General features: G+C 41.1%; 1 pseudogene; it reads right to left on the reverse strand.

The window, feature by feature from the left end:
* Positions 1–6,722: 6,722 nt before the first annotated feature.
* On the reverse strand, positions 6,723–6,836 carry LOC150064308 (small nucleolar RNA U3; annotated as a pseudogene).
* Positions 6,837–16,507: the final 9,671 nt, after the last annotated feature.

A 16,507-nucleotide genomic window follows, 5' to 3' on the forward strand; every position in this document is an offset into this window, starting at 1 on the left:
ACCCTTATTTCTGACTGCTGGCTCCATGCAGCTGGGAAGTCTGAGTCTGGAACCTTGGCTATCTGGAAGGACTTCAACACCTGCATCAGAACAGGGTGAACCATTACATTCTCCAGACTCCCTAAGCCACTTTTGTTTACCCTGGGATCTCCTCCAAGATATCAACTCATGGTTTCAAACACTTTTTATGGTCTCCGGATTTGAACAATCTCAGATTTTTCCTCCTCAATCTTCCAATCTTCCCCAGTTACTACCCCCCAACTCATTTATTCATACTTTATTACAAATGCTTTGCAATGTCTGATTTAAAACTGGCTTCATAGCTTATATCTAGTGTTGACATAAGTCTTGGAAATACCAAGGACTAGCTGATTTACAGGTAGCTGTTTTGTCATAGATTTCTATCTGCAGAGGCTTTTCTCTTTCCAAGGGATTTGTAGGAGTAGTGGCGTGTGGGAGTCAGGTACAATGGAGATAAACTAGTGGATTTTTAAGAAAAGTAAAGAACATAGTAGATATACAAGTTTAGTCACCTAGGTGCAGACTAGGACAGCATACATCTTGACCAAACAAAAGTAACATGACATCAATGTGGCTAAGATGTATATACCTTTACGTTAGTTGAGCACCTGCTTGCTGTATGTGCTGAAATCTGGCAAAGTGGATATAAAAGATAAAACACAGTCCTTGCTCTTTAGGTGTTCATGGTTTTTAAGGATAATGACGGTTGCTGTGTACAGTGGGAGGCATGTATAGGAAAAATAGAACCATTTTGGTGACACTCATGTACCTCAACCTGGCACTGCTGCTACTCATTTGGAACTGGAACATAAAAAATATTCAGAGCCTGGTACTTCCTTTGGTCATTAAGATTGGAGATTCTGATTGTTTTTTCTCAGTTGTCCTTATAAATCAAGGAAATAACCTACATAATACCCTCTTCCTTCCATATTATCTATTGCTACATCAGTTATCACAAAATTACATCTAGAAGACATATATATCTCAAGACATAGCTTGTTGGGTTTGGTTTTACTCTCCCAGAAAGAGTAAAAGTGTACATGATAGAAGGCACGATCATTTATAGTTAATCTCTAAGAAATGGCATTCTTGCTATGTTTTGTATATGAATACATGTGAATCAGGTGCTAGTGTTTCATGCCTATAATCCTGACTTCCCAGGAAACATCTAGAGAACACCAAACCTTTATTTGTCCCTTAGCTTTTTTGCTCAAGGCTAGCATTCTACCATTTTAGCCACAGCTAAAACCCTGAGCCAAAATGATCTTTCCTTCTATAAATTGTTTTTCTTGGGTATTCATTAGAGCAAAAAACTAGCTGACTAACCCACATCCATTATTCTGTTCTGTTTGCTAGCAGTCACTAAATCTAGCCTCGACTCACAGGAATCCTCAGGGCCCTTTCTGGCGCTGCCTACTGTGCTCTTCCACTTTGGTCCCATTTGCCAGTGAGATATGTCCCATATCTCATTGCTTGTCTTCAGAATTCAGGGTGGCCTTATGAAAAGATTCGGCTAATTATTGCTTCACTCTTTGCTTTGTGTCACTGAGAGTGAGCCATGACCTTAAATCTTAAATAGGTCATAAGGTGCAATGTACTGCTTGAACCACAAGGACTCATCAATCTGAACAGATCTTACTACAGAAGACCAGACTGAAGTACTGGGTGAAAGGCAGTTGGTTGAGGAAAGGTCACCTCCTGAAGTGTTTGGCTAAAGGATGCTCTTCTCCAAAATAGGGTGTGAACCCTTGACTTGTACCTTTATGCTGCGAAGTAGTAAACTCAGAAAATGATACCCCAAGTATGGTACCTGGCATACTGGACATGTTTCTTTTTTTTTTTTTTTTTTTGCCAGTCCTGGGCTTGGGCTCAGGCCATGAGCACTGTCCTTGGGTTTTCTCAAGGCTAGAGCTCTACCACTTGAGCCACAGCACCACTCCTGGCTTTTTTTCTATGTATGTGGTACAGAGGAATCGAATCATAATCTTCGTGCATACAAGGCAAGCACTCTACTACTAGGCCAGATTCCTAGCCCTGACCCTGGACATATTGGTTTCTAAAGCAAGATTTCTCTTTCTCCCACCCTCTTTTCCTCTAAGAGGGACTATAGACACTAGCACTCCTTTTCCTGAAGATGAATTGTTTAAGCCTAGAAATTGTATTTTCTCCACCTTTCTGTGTAAGAGCTGGATTTAAAGCAATTTTCTGACCTAACTTGGGCTACTAGTAGGTCAGAAGACCCTAAATCCAGAATATGCTTCAGCATCAAACATGGGAGGCAAGAAGAATGGGAGGTTAAAGAGAATCTGAACAAACTGACATTTTGCCAGGTTTCACATTTCTACACAGCCATTTAATCTTCATCAAACATAACTATAAAAACATACCATTTTCTTAGTTTTGGGGTCTTTATAAAATGATGTGCAAACAACTTTTTTCAATGTTTTGCTCTTGTTAATTCATTTTTTGTTAAAGCAGAACCTCCTTATCATTCCAATATTCAGTAACCAGTCTAAATTATAATATTCCTCAGGAATGAAACAAAAGTTGTTACAATGTTTGCTAATGACATTGACATACCTCTTCTATAAATATTTCTCTATGCAAATTAAACTGTATCCTAATTCCTCACCATCTACCTCATCTTCCCTGCTGATTTTCCTATGTTGTAAATATGCAAATATAAGATGCAAATCAAAGGCACTTTTTTGAAATGGGCAGTGAAGTTAGAGAGCTGCTTCCTAGGTAAACTTATTAACAAAGAAAGATGTGGCAAAATTAGAGCAGTCAACAGGGAAGGAGAGGAAATTGACAGACAAGGCATGAAAGACTCTTCAAAAAAAAGTGATTTGAATATCAAAGGTGGAAGAAAGGCCCTCAGGAAACTGATGAAATTCTTGAATGTTTTTGGAAAAATATTTTTTTATCTTTTTGTTTTTGAATGTGAAATGTAGGAAGCCATACTGTGCATCATATAATATTATCAAACAGCTAATGCCAAAAACACTGTTTGCTTTAGACTGCATGATCACTTATCCTCTTTATAAAATAGATATAATATATGTTGATGGATTTTAGCTTTATTTGAAGATGAAGTTCCAATCAGACTCCCTGCTGTCCTACTATTTACTATGACATTTGAGATGAACGTGGCAGGGGGGAAGGAATGGAAACCCAGAGACAGGTCTAAGGAAGAAGAAAGTATTCTAGGCAGTAGTAAAAGCTAACAGGATGTGGACTGGAACTCATCCTGTTGTCTTAGGCGTTGGCTAAAACTTCAAAACTGAAGTCAGTGAATGACAGATGTCATTTCTAAAGAGACGTGTTCAAGGAGTCCCACTGACTTTCTGGAGGTGAAAGTACAAGAGCGAGATGAAGAGTTCTTTGAAGGAAATATGTAAGATGGGCAAGCCAGGCTGGCTTTTTACCTGCTTCTTCACAGGGAAGGGATCTCTTTACCAAATGGTCAAAGAGAACTGCATGTCTAGGGATTCTTACAAGAAGAAGAGGGAGCCTGGTATGTGCCTCATAAACAGAAACTTGCTAAGTGGTTAAAACATTTCAGCCTCCACAATGGTGCCACCAAAACAAAGGTCTTGGGAGAGCTTGCCCCGTTTCTCCTGGAATAACACAACAGCTGGTGTCTCACTTTCTGGCTCTGAAAGCAGCAAGTTAGATAGAACCACATGGCAGGATTAGAGGATAGAAGGCAACGGGGAGCAAGATTAGTTTCCACTCTTAAAAGAGTCATAAAATGTCCAAAGGGGCACACAACTGGAGTCCTTGCAGGTGGTGGCAAAGCCATACCATGCGTTTGCCTGGTATGGACTGTGGAGACCTGGACTTCAGTGAGAACTACCAGTCCCCATTTGACTTTAATAGAGGAGTGAACAAAAACTACATTTACTTGTCTCCAAGTGGCAGTGCGTCTCCGCCTGGGTCACCTACCCGGAAATCTGGTGTGCTGAGAACCAATCCAGTACCTGAGGAAGTCATGCTGCTGCCACCCTGGGTGCCACAGAGACCCTGTTCAAGGAGGAGCAGAATGAGCCGAGATGAGGACTTGCAAAGACAGAAGAAGACATCCAAGCACATCCTGTCAACGTTCACTGCTGTGGATTTCCACCAGATGTGCTGGTATTTAGCTTTACGTGATTTCTTTGACCAAATAATTTGTAGGTTAAACAAAATGAAAATACCTTCACTTCTGTTCTCAGACAGTAACCCTGTGATCTTCACTGAAGGCCCTTTATTTAGGAATCCACATTTCAAAGATGTGTTTCTGACCTAGGGCTGCTCCTGAATTGAGGTGAGAAGCTGCAGGAGAACCCAGTTGCTTTCCTGCCTGCCAAATTGGATGCCAGTTTGGTTGTTGTCTTCTGTATGATTTTTTTCCTATTTGAATCTATATTTGATTCCTAACTAAAATTGTTCTGGGTAAAAAGAAAAAAGTTATAAAACAAAATTATTGTCAATATAGGTAGCTAGGTAGACATGAACAGGAATGAGAAAATACCTCTGGGTACAAGATTCATTCTAAAATCTTGAGATGGCCCACAAACTGCAAATGATGACCTCTGCCTCTTTTTTTCTCTCATTCCTCCTCACCTGCTCAGCCCCACAAGGTCCTACAAAAAGACAGATAGAGCAAGACAAGGAGAACAAACTTTTAGTCCAGATGTGAGATTCAAGTTTGGATGTCAATTGGGCTTTATGACATTCCCAAATAGAGATATTCTGATAACTGAAAGGGATCAAGATCTTGGCCTTAGCCTGAAGAGATCAACAAAGAGCAAGAAAGAAAAACTGAGCAGAGTTCCTGTGACCTTCAAATGGTAGGAGAAGGAAAGATAAACTGGAGCCTGCCAAGTTCACCTTGCTGGATGACCTGGAGATTAGACTTTGAGAAAGAGTAATATTCTGCAATGTAATGAGAGAATTTTCCCATTTCCAATACTTTGGTTTGGAGTTGTATTCCCAAGACAGCTCCTGCTCACAGACAATGTACATGGTAGTTGGTGAAGACTGAAAAGGGAATGAATGATTATAATACAGCACTATATGGGGAAAGCACAAGGCATGGGAAGAACAAAAAGGAGGGCTACCAATACACAAAGGCCTCCCAAAGTGACATTTTGGATTTACACTTAAGTAGGACAAGCACTGGATTGGGCAAAAGAGCAAAAAGGAGATGGGTAGAGTAAAGATCATTGCCAGGTAATGAGGAAATGGGGAAAAGTTGGGAATTAGGGAGTGCTGATCAAAAGTAGACTGGGCCTGTCTGTATGCTAGAGATTGTGTTCATTGCCATCACTCACACATAGTGTTTGAAACCCTGGGGGAAGATCAGATCTCCCAGGACGAGGGCATATAGAGAAGAAAGGGGCTGTGGATATATGCTCATCAGGTTAGGATACATCTGAGATTGCCTACTTTCAGCTTCCTAGCATGGAAACCACGTTCTAGCACTGTGGGGAAGATAAAGGAGGTCCTTTAAGGGTAGACTTTGGAGAGCATTAACCCTTAGCCTTGGTGTGAAGCCCCACACTTGGTGTGCTAGCTTTAGGTAATGGAACTACAGAGATTCTCTGGTCTATGGGGGATATAAATCTGGGTCTTTGATCCAGTGGACTGAAGAGCAGTCCATGCCTTGTTCCTATAAACCCAGAGCACAGAGCAAAGGGGATAGATTTAGAGGGAGACCAGTGTTCAATGGAGGTCCAAAAAGGTTCTAGTTTGTTGTCTTCCTGGTAGGTGATAAAGGAAGTGGATAGCAAAAGCATTTTATGGTTTTTAAATATTTACATAAACATTACATTTAATCCTCACAACAAGACAAACTGCTGAATCCAAATTTGGGTCACCGCCTAGGTTCTGTATCCTCTTGACTAACCTGACCTAATACCTTTGCCTCCTGTAGTCCCACACAGAGAGCTCTCGCAAACTAATACTTCCCTAAATAAGGCTAGGCCTACTCACGAGTTTTTCTTACACCTTTCTGTGGTCTGAATGTTAGTTTTCCTTCAGCAGAGTATTAAGTGAGGCTATGGGAGTTGATTAGAACTCTGCCCTGGTGACGGGATTAGCCTTATAAAAGCACAGAAAAGCTACATGTTAGTGGCTTCTGACTACAGTCCTCACTACTTAAGAGGCTGAGCTTTGAGGATCATGGTTTGAAGTGAGTCTGGGCAGGAAAGTCAGTAAGACTTATCTCCAATTAGCCACCAGAAAGCTAGAAGGGGAGTTGTGGCTCAGGTAGGTAGAGCACGAATCTTGAACAAATCAGCTCAAGGACTACCTAGACCATTCCCAAAACTTGCCCAAAATAAGGGATTGGCCTGGCCTTTTTTGCCTTTCTTCCATATGAGAACACAGTATTTGTCGTTTTCAGAGGACAAGTTGTCAAGTCATCACCTTGAAAGCACAGGCTTGGCCTTCACCAGACATTTAACCTGCCTGTCTTTGATCTAGGACTTCCAGCATCTACAAATATGAAAACTAAGTTTCTATTCTTTATAAACTTCCAAGACCTAATGATTTTTTTTTGGCACATCAATGCTTTTAATTCCTGTGGGCCAGGCTGGTAGAGGTGTGACAGGGTGGCATGCTGCCAGCAGGTGGAGGAGAGAGCAGAGCCAGCCACTCGGGAGGGGCCTCAGAAAGAGCAGAGTTCTTGTCTGGCTGCTGACAGGGCATCAGTAGCCATGGTCTGTCCACGTGACCTCATAGTCACAATACTTGGCTCGGTACTCTACACAATCATTGGAGCTTCTCTAGTAACATACTATAAAAATGATCCCTGAAAGTATAGTTTTGACCCAAGGATTTTATTATAGCAATGAGAAAAGATAAAGGCATAGCTCCTGCCACTGAAGAATCTAAACAACTTATTCTTTCCTATCTTAAATGTGTAGCTCTAGCTTCGCTGCCGTCCATCAGCAACCAGCTCGAGCTTGGCTGGCCAGTGTGAATTACAAATTCTTTTTCAACTCTGTCAACAAAAAAGGATCTTATAAAAGCAGATACACTGAAAACTTTACAGGAAGGAATAGGAGATACACTAGGTCTCCTTGGCACAGGTTGAAACTTTCTTAAAGGACCAAAAAACACAACAAATCAAAGAAAATCTGGATAAGTGGGACTGTATTAAACTGCAGAGCTTCTGTATGGCAAAAGACATAGCTAGCAAACTAACTAGAAAGCCTATAGACTGGGAGAAGATCTTCACTAACCATACAACAGACAAAGGCCTCATATCTAATATATATCAACAGCTCAAAAAATTGAATCACTCCAAAACTAATCTCCAAAGAAACAGCCATCCCATTAAAAGATGGGCCAAAAGCCATGTAATGAATGATTGTTGTCCTTAATGTACTATGTTATGTCTCATCTTTTTTGCTGTCCCTTGCTTATCTCATATTGTTATAGTATCTCACTTTGTTATCTGATATATTGGATATATTTGTATTTGGTTATCTGAAATTGTATAGGGAAGGGGGGAAAACAAGATGAGGGGTGGGGTAGGGGGAGGGAAATGGGGACCAAGGCATGAGAAAGGGTATCAATGTTTGTGAAGTAATGCACCTTCTATCTGGTGAATATAATGTAACCCTTCTATTAATTACAATAAAAATACATGGAAAAAAAGGATCTTATGCCAATCTAGATCTAAGTATGTGTTACCACTGCTTGACTACAGTGGAGAAATAGTCCCCAACTTAATCAAAATTCAATGTTTATCATTATTTGCACTGCTAACACTTGTCCAGATACCCATTTACATTTCCTACCAGCACTCAGTTTCCAGAGGAATCAGGACAGTGGCTGAATAGCACTCAGTTCCATTTCCATCTGTATTTGGCCAATTCTTTTTCCCCCTGGGACCCTCCCACTTCTGAAGGGAGGATCAATTTGACCAGGGATCCCTGGTCAGTTTGTGATTTAAAGGAGAAGGAAATGGCAGAATTGCGAAAAGATTTTTTTTTTGCCAGTTCTGGGGCTTGAACTCAGGGCCTAGGTTCTGTCCTTGGGCTTTCTCAAGGCTAGCGCTCTACCACCTGAGCCACAGCATCACTTCAGGCTTTTTCTGTGTATATGGTACTGAGGAATCAAACCCAGGGCTTCATGCATGGTAGACAAGCACTCTACCACTGGGCCACACTCCTGGTCTCTGTCTGGTCAGTTTGTGATTTAAAGGAGAAGGAAATGGCAGGATTGCAAAAAGATTTTTTTTGCCAGTCCTGGGGCTTGAACTCAGGACCTGGGCACTGTCCTTGGATACTTTCTGCCCCAGCTTTTTTTTTTAATATTTTTTATTGTATTTAATAAAAGGGTTACATGATATTTGCCAGATAGAAGGTGCATTAATTCACATACATAGATTGCCCCAGCTTTTTTCTGAACATGTTGTACAAAGGAATTGAACCCAGAGCTTCGTGCATGCTAGGCAAGCTCTCTACCACTATGCTACACTCCTGGCCCCTGTAAAAAGATTTTTAAAGGCAGAAAGTTTCATTGGATCAAGGAAACAAACTACCAAGTCAGGTGATATATTCCTGTTTTTGTTCAAGCCATTTTAAAGGATAATCTGGCAGAGGGAGTAGAAATGTCTTGAGTAGAAATAGAGATGTGGGTCAAAGTGGCACTGTGTTAGCTGTGAGCAAAAAAGTTCAAGGACAGAGCTTGGGCCCAGAGTTCAAGCCCCGCTACAAACCAAAAAAAAAAAAAAAAAATCCAAAAAAACAACAAATGTCTTAAGTAATAATGACATTTGAATTTTTTAAAATTTTTTCCATATATTTTTATTGTAATTAATAGAAGGGTTACATTACATTCACCAGATGGAAGGTGCATTACTTCACATACATTGATACCCTTTCTCATGTCTTGGTCCCCATTTCCCTCCCCCACCAACCCCACCCTCATCTTGTTTTCCCCTCTTTCCTATCCAATTTCAAATAACCAAATACGCAGATATCCAATATATCAGATAACAAAGTGAGATACTGTAACAATATGAGATAAGCAAGGGACAGCAAAAGAGATGAGAGATAACATAGTACATTAAGGAAAACAATCACTCATTATATGGCTTTTGTTTCTATATCCTAGAGGTCCTTTCATTTAGCGTCATACTATATGGCCTTGTGTATCTAGGTTTTGCTCTATTGCAAATCTCTGCTAGAAGAGTCCAAGGTTTCTACTGATTATGACAAATGAGGGAAACCATTGAGCCTATGTTCTTTGAGTCTGGCTTACTTCACTTAATATGATTTTTTCTAAGTCTTTCCATTTCCTTACAAATGGGGCAATGTCATTCTTTCTGACAGCAGCATAGAATTCCATTGTGTACAAATACCACAACTTGTTGATCCACTCATCAACTGAGGGACATCTGGGTTGGTTCCATATTTTTGCTATGGTAGATAGTGCTGCAATGAACATTGTTGTGCTAGTGGATTTAGTATGTCCTTGTTTCTGGATGGTTGGGTAAATGTCAAGTAGTGGAATTGCTGGGTCATAGGGGAGTTCTATGTTTAGTTTTTTGAGGAACTGCCATATTGCTTTCCATAGTGGTTGAACGAGTTTGCACTCCCACCAACAGTGTAGTAGTGATCCCTCCTGGCCACATCCCCTCCAGCACCTGTTGTTATTAGTTTTCTTGATCCTGGCCATTCTAACTGGAGTGAGGTGGAATCTTGGAGTTGTTTTAATTTGCATTTCTTTTATGACTAGAGATGTTGAGCATTTCTTCATGTGTCTATAGGCCATGCTTATTTCTTCTTCAGAGAAGACTCTCTTTAAGTCTTTGGCCCATCTTTTGATGGGATGGTTGTTAGTTTTGGAGTGATTCAATTTTTTGAGTTGTTGATATATTTTAGATATGAGGCCTTTGTCCATTGTATGGTTAGTGAAGATCTTTTCCCATTCTGTAGGCTTCCTAATTAATTTACTAGCTATGTCCTTTGCCATACAGAAGCTCTACAGTTTAGTGCAGTCCCACTTATCCAGCCTTTCTCTGATTTGTTGTGTTTCTTGGTCCTTATTAAGAAAGTTTCGACCTGTGCCAAGGAGGCCTAGTGTGTCTCCTATTCCTTCTTGTAAAGTTTTCAGTGTGTCAGCTTTTACCTCCAGGTCTTTGATCCATTTGGAGTTAATTCTAGTGCAGGGTGACAAAGAAGGATCCAACTTTATTTTTCTGCAGGTGCTTAACCAGTTCTGCCAGCACAACTTGTTGAAGAGGCTGTCTTTCTTCCATTCTATTTTTTTGGCTCCCTTGTCAAAGATTAGGTGGCCATAGGTCTGTGGTTTAATATCTGGGTCCTCAGTTCTATTCCATTGGTCTTCAGGCCTGTTCTTGTGCGAGTACCAAGCTGTTTTGATTATTATAGCTCTGTAATAGAGTCTAAAGTTTGGTATTGAAATTCCTCCTGTGCTGTTCTTTCTGCTAAGAAGTGTTTTTGCTATACAGGGTTTTTTATTATTCCATATGAAATTTTGGATTGCCTCTTCTATTTCTTTAAAGAATGACATTGGGGTATTGATGGGTATTCTGTTGAATTTGTAGATAGCTCTTGGCAAGATTGTCATTTTCACGATGTTGATTCTTCCAATCCAGGAGCATGGGAGGTTTTTCCATTTCCTTAGTTCTGCTTTAATTTCCTTTTTCAGGGTTTTAAAGTTTTCATTAAAAAGGTCCTTTACATTCTTAGTTAATTCCTAGGTACTTTATTTTCTTTGAGGCTATTGCAAAAGGAGTTGCTTTCCTGATTGTTGCCTCATTCCTCTCACTGTTGGCATATAGGAAGGCGGTTGATTTTTGAGGGTTAATTTTATAGCCTGCTACCTTGCCAAAGTTTTGAATCAGCTCAAGGAGCTTGGGAGTGGAGTCTATAGGATTCTTTAAATACAGAATCATGTCATCTGCAAAGAGGGAGAGTTTCACTTCCTCGTTCCCTATTTGGATCCCCTTTATGCTTGCTTCTTGCCTTATTGCTCTGGCTATGAATTCTAATACTATGTGAAAGAGGAGTGGAGAGAGTGGGCATTCTCGTCTCATTCCTGATTTTAGAGGGAATGGCTTTAGCTTTTCGCCATTAAGTATAATACTAGCTATGGGTTTGAATGACATTTGAATTTAAAATGATCTCCAGAACAACATTTGGATTATACGTTTTAATGCATTTGTTTAAACAGTTTATTACAAGCTATGTGGTGTAACAGTGAAGCACTTCTAGGTTTTCTCCTGGCCTTTCTTTTATTCCCCATCCATTTCAGCAGACAACCCTGCAGGCTCTTTTTGTTGGTCCTATACTCCATGTTAATGTACTGGACATAGAAATGGACTTCCCCAGGCTTGACCCTTGGTGCTGGTGTCTCACTTCCTCTGTCTTCCTCTGGGCTCTTTCAGAGATTGAAATAGCAAAGGCATCTTCACCCAACTAGGCCCAGTCTTCCTGGAAAAACACAGTAACTATAATAGTGACTGTTTTGTTGACTTCCTAGCCACATGCCATAGAGTGACAACAGCAACCCCAGCCTGTGGCAAGAAACAACACTTCCCCCCCAAAAAAAACATTGAGATGCTAAATTTGTTCTTGGAAAGAAAAAAGCTATATCTGCAGCCAAGTGAAGAGGTCTCTTTCAGCTCGCAGCCTGAGGCCATTATTAGGTAGCTCTCTCTATTTGGTCTCTGGGAAGAGCCAAGTGGCTGTATCACAGCACGGTGGAAGGCATCCTGGTGGAACTGCAAGTCAGAGGAGATGTCACATGGTGAGACAGGAAGTCAGAGGCATGGGGTCAGGCTTACTCTTACAGAAACTAATGAAAGTCCTGCCAGAATGCTGCAGTCTCTTCCAAGGGTGAGGCATTCAATGACCTAACTTTCTTCCTCTAGGCCCCGCCTCTTAAAGGGACCATTTGCTCATTATTGCCACATTGGGGAAAGCCCCCAGCATGGAAACATTGGAAGGACATTCTCCAGCTGCACCCAAACAACAGCAAAGCCCTTCTGAATGCCACAGTATGTGAGAAAAGTGCCTTTGTATCCCGGCTGGCTTTTACAGTAATCTAGGACAGGCTTATTTCATTCCAGTTTCTAAAGTCCCAAAGGACACAAATCATTCTGAGTATGTCAGAGGCTGTTAATCCTGCTGGCTGAGGCCCTTCCCCACCCCTGGGTGGAACCAGTGCCTCTCAGTCCCCATCTGGATGGTGTCAACAGCTTTATCCCCTCGTGAAAATCATACATGAATGTAAATTTGAGCTTTTCTCCCTCTTAATGTTAGGATGAAAGAAAAGCACACAGGGTAAGGACACAAGTGATGCTGTCAGACTGATTATTTGGCTTCTGCCTAAATTTGGATCATATGGGAGGCTGAGAAGAGAAACCTTGGTAAAAATTAGATCCGAGTTTTTCCTTTCTATAAACACAATCTGAAAAAAATGTAAACCAGCTGAGTTGGCAGAGTCTTTGCCTACCCACAAATGCAGGCATTTATTGTATCAAAGAAAATTTAGTCAGACATGTTTCAACTTGGGTTTCCTATGAATGAACTGGGAAGAAAGTGAATGGCTAAGGCCTAGGTGACACTACTTCACTTGAAAATCAACGCTCTTTGCAGCAAATAATGAGTCAAGGGAGTGGAAGAAACCTCATACCACAAAGCTCTGGATTGACATCTGGTCTCTCTGACCCTTAGCTTGGGGGAAGACTGGCCTGATATTTCAGAAAAGGTTCTTGAATTGGCAAGGTTTCTTTTCCAAACGTGTTTGTTTGTTTGTTTGTTTTTCAGTCCTGGGGCTTGACAGTCCCTGAGCACTGTCCTGAACTTCTTTCACTCAAGGCTAGCACTTTCCCACTTGAGCCACAGTGCCACTTCCAGCTTTTTCTCTTTAGGAGGTGTTGAGGAATCAAACCCAAGGCTTCAAGCATGCTAGGCAAGCACTCTACCACTGGGCCACATTCCCAGCTCCTCCTCCAAATTTATAATGCAAATAATCCAAAGCCTAAAGCTTTCATTGTTCCTGGCTCCACTGTGACAACATGGAGCTGTTCTATCCCATGGTTATTTCCTGTTCAGAATTTAGACTGAGAGGTACATACATTTTCTCATGTTATGTGGTTCAAAAATTTGTTTAAGAGATTAAACCTCATGAAGTTGTCTGGATGCCAAATTTGATGATTACTTTCATATCTGTCCCACTTAACATCATTTTCCTCCTTCTAAATCAATGGATGCATCTTTCAGGAGGGCGGTGGCTCCGGCTGATGTAAAGGAGGCCCTTCTGGGTCTTTGCCCTGAGGAATAAGATAACAGTGTGAAATTTTAATGAACAAATTCAAGAGAGGATGTGAAAAATGTCAAGTGAGGAAGGGTGGATAGGTATGCAGAAATTCAACTTACAGCAAATAAAGGGCATGTATGAGAAATAAGGCTTCTGGTTTTTATGGGGCTATCAAATCCATCTCCTGAAGGAAGAATTTGGAAGTTACAAGAAGTATTTCAGCTCATCTTCAGGAAGACCAGCCTCGTGAGATTGCTGGAAGCCTACAAATACTAAGCAGCCAGCAGCTAGAGAGTGGGGAAAGGATTTTCTGCACTAAGAAAACCAAATAGCCTCCAAGACTGGCTGGGGCCTATGACATAGTGACCGGAACATAGCTAGTGTGCACCACCCACAGAAGCCTTGCTGAACCTCTGAGCACGGGGGCTTCCCTCTGGTGGGCTCACTCACCACACCACACCTATGCCCTGTGAATAGCAATGTCATCTCCATGGCTCCCGAGGCTGGGGCTCTTATCTAAGACCCCCAAAATGGATGTGTCAATGAAGTTCATGTATTTCACTGAAGGTAAAAGTTTTACCTTGAGGACTGTAGGCATGGCTCAAGTGGTAGAATGTTTGCCTACCAAGCACTGTGAGTTCCAACTCAAGGGCTGTTTCAAGATTTAAAAAAAAAAATCCATGAAAAAAATGATATTAAGTATAAAATGTATCTTCAGCTTACTAAAAATATTAAAAAATGAGATGATAGTGGGTGAGATAAATACATGATGAAACATACAAACCAAAACGCTAATTATAGAATCTAGGTGTCAAATATGAAAATTCGCTACATAGTATTCCATTTTTCCATGTTTAGAACTTTTGTAATAAAATATTGAGGAAATCCTTATAGCTCTGATTATTGAAGAGAACAAATGGGTTACACTTTTTTGTTGTCTTAAAACAAATCAAATTTTGGTTTGTTGCGTTCTCAGTGCTCACTGTTTTGTATGTACTAATTCATTCTCACATCCAAACTAAGAAGAACGTATCAGAAATGTGTCTGTGGCTCAAAGTGGTAGAGCACTAACCTTGATCAAAAGAGCTCAGGGACAATGCCCAGACCACCTTTATTGTGGGGAAACTGAGGCACAGAGTGCATAAGATACTTTCCAGAAGCAGGCACCTGGTAAGCACCCGTCAAGATATGGACCAAGCTGATTCAGTTCAGAACCCAAGGCCATGATCCCTGGACCACACTGGGAGGCACAGATGGATGCCATGTGACTTGGCATTGAGAGCAAAGTGGGGCACACTAGCCTATCCTTTCTCTCTATTGGTTTTATGTGGGTTTGGTTCTTTATTATTAGTGGACACTCACATTGCCACCTCAGAGTTTTATTCTTGTTTGATGTCACTTTTTTCATATATGGTTTTTGTGGTCATGTGGTACTGGAGGTGTAAACTCAAGGCCTTACATTTGCCAGGCAGGCAGTTTCTCTACTATTTAAGCCCTTTTTGCTTCTTTTCTTTCTTTCTTTCTTTCTTTCTTTCTTTCTTTCTTTCTTTCTTTCTCTCTCTCTTTCTCTCGCTCTCTCTCTCTCTCTCTCTCTCTCTCTCTCTCTCTCTCTCTCTCTCTCTCTTTTTTTTCTCTCTCTCTCTCTCTTTTTTTTTTGCCAGTCCTGGGCTTGAGCTCAGGGCCTGAGCACTGTCCTTGAGTTTTCTCAAGGCTAGAGCTCTACCACTTGAGCCACAGCACCACTTCTGGCATTTTTTCTATGTATGTGGTGCGGAGGGATCAAACCCAGGTCTTTGTGCATGCTAGGCAGGCATTCTACCAATAGGCCAAACTCCCAGCCCTGCTTCTGTTATTTTCAGATAGCATCTTGCTTTTTGTCCAGGCTGGCTTCAGCTATGATTCTCCCTATGTCATACTCACAAATAGCGTGATTGCAGGCCGCCACACATAGTCATTTCTTTTTCTATTTTAAACAATGTATTAGAGCAATTTTGATTTTAAGGGGATTGTATCTAGCATATTTTTATAGTAATTTTCCTTACTTGAAGATAGTACCCTGCCTATAACAGCTACCAATATAAAAGCCCTACAAGGAAGAGTGGAAAACCAAGACAGGTGGGGGATGTGGGGTGGAGGGAAATGGGTACCAAGACATGTGAAAGGCTATCAATGTATGTGAATTAATGCACCTTCTATCTGGCAAATATCATGTAACCCTTTTACTAATTACAATAAAAAAATGCAAAAAAAAAGCCCTACAAAATAGCCCCTGCTTTTATAATCATAAGTGGAAAACAAGTTTCCCAATTGAACAAGATCAGAAAGGATTCTTTTTGTGTTTTGTTTTGCTAAAGTTAGAGAACAATGGGTTGCTAGACTATAAGGAGCTGAATGAATGTGCCCCCAATGGAGAAAAAGAATATTTTTCATGGAACTACTAGATTGAATAGGGAAGGGGAAATGAAAGAAGAAACTACACAGGATGGTTAGGATGTGGGGGGACCACATGGTGCTTTTCTAATTAACACTGTATTCTTATCTGTGGGAATGGCACAGCAGGCTCTCATTTAAGTCAACAATTCTGGTCTGTGGCAAGTACACATTAACTGTATTTTTATCTTCCATTTGCCTCAGGACAGGTGTGTTGTATCACTGATTGGCCATTCATCAATCAGAGCCTGGCCTGCAAATCCTGTTCATCACTGGTTTTAGGGAGTTTAAGAAGTGGTGTGTGTATATGCCTCATTGCCGGCAGCACAGACCCATCAGACTCATCATTTTCAAACTAAGATGATCCTTGTACTTGGTCTCCATTCCTTCCTCTGGTTTTTCATCTGCTACGGCACATGCTGGAATGTTCTCAGCCACCAGTGCTTCACCAAAGAGGTAGGACGTATTCTCCAGTGTGTCTGATCTTTTATTGTATCCCTGAAGCTGCTTCATTGACTCATATAATCCCTAAATAATTCTCAGAGTGTGGAGCCTTTCTCATTGCCCTTGGGGAGCCAGGAATTCAGTCTTGAATGTTATTCCTCAAGAGGGACTGGGGAACTCACACCAGCCCTGGAAACTCCCGCCACAAGCCTCGGTCATACACCAGTCTTTTGCAGACACTGAAAGCTCTGGCCTTGGACTCTGATTGGGGTGGGGGTGAGGGGTTTTATTGTTTATCTTACCTTTTCTCCACCTGTAAAAG

The sequence above is a fragment of the Megascapheus bottae genome, chromosome 4 (assembly GCF_031878675.1).
Source record: "Megascapheus bottae isolate mThoBot1 chromosome 4, mThoBot2.hap1, whole genome shotgun sequence".
NCBI classification, from domain to species: domain Eukaryota; kingdom Metazoa; phylum Chordata; class Mammalia; order Rodentia; family Geomyidae; genus Megascapheus; species Megascapheus bottae.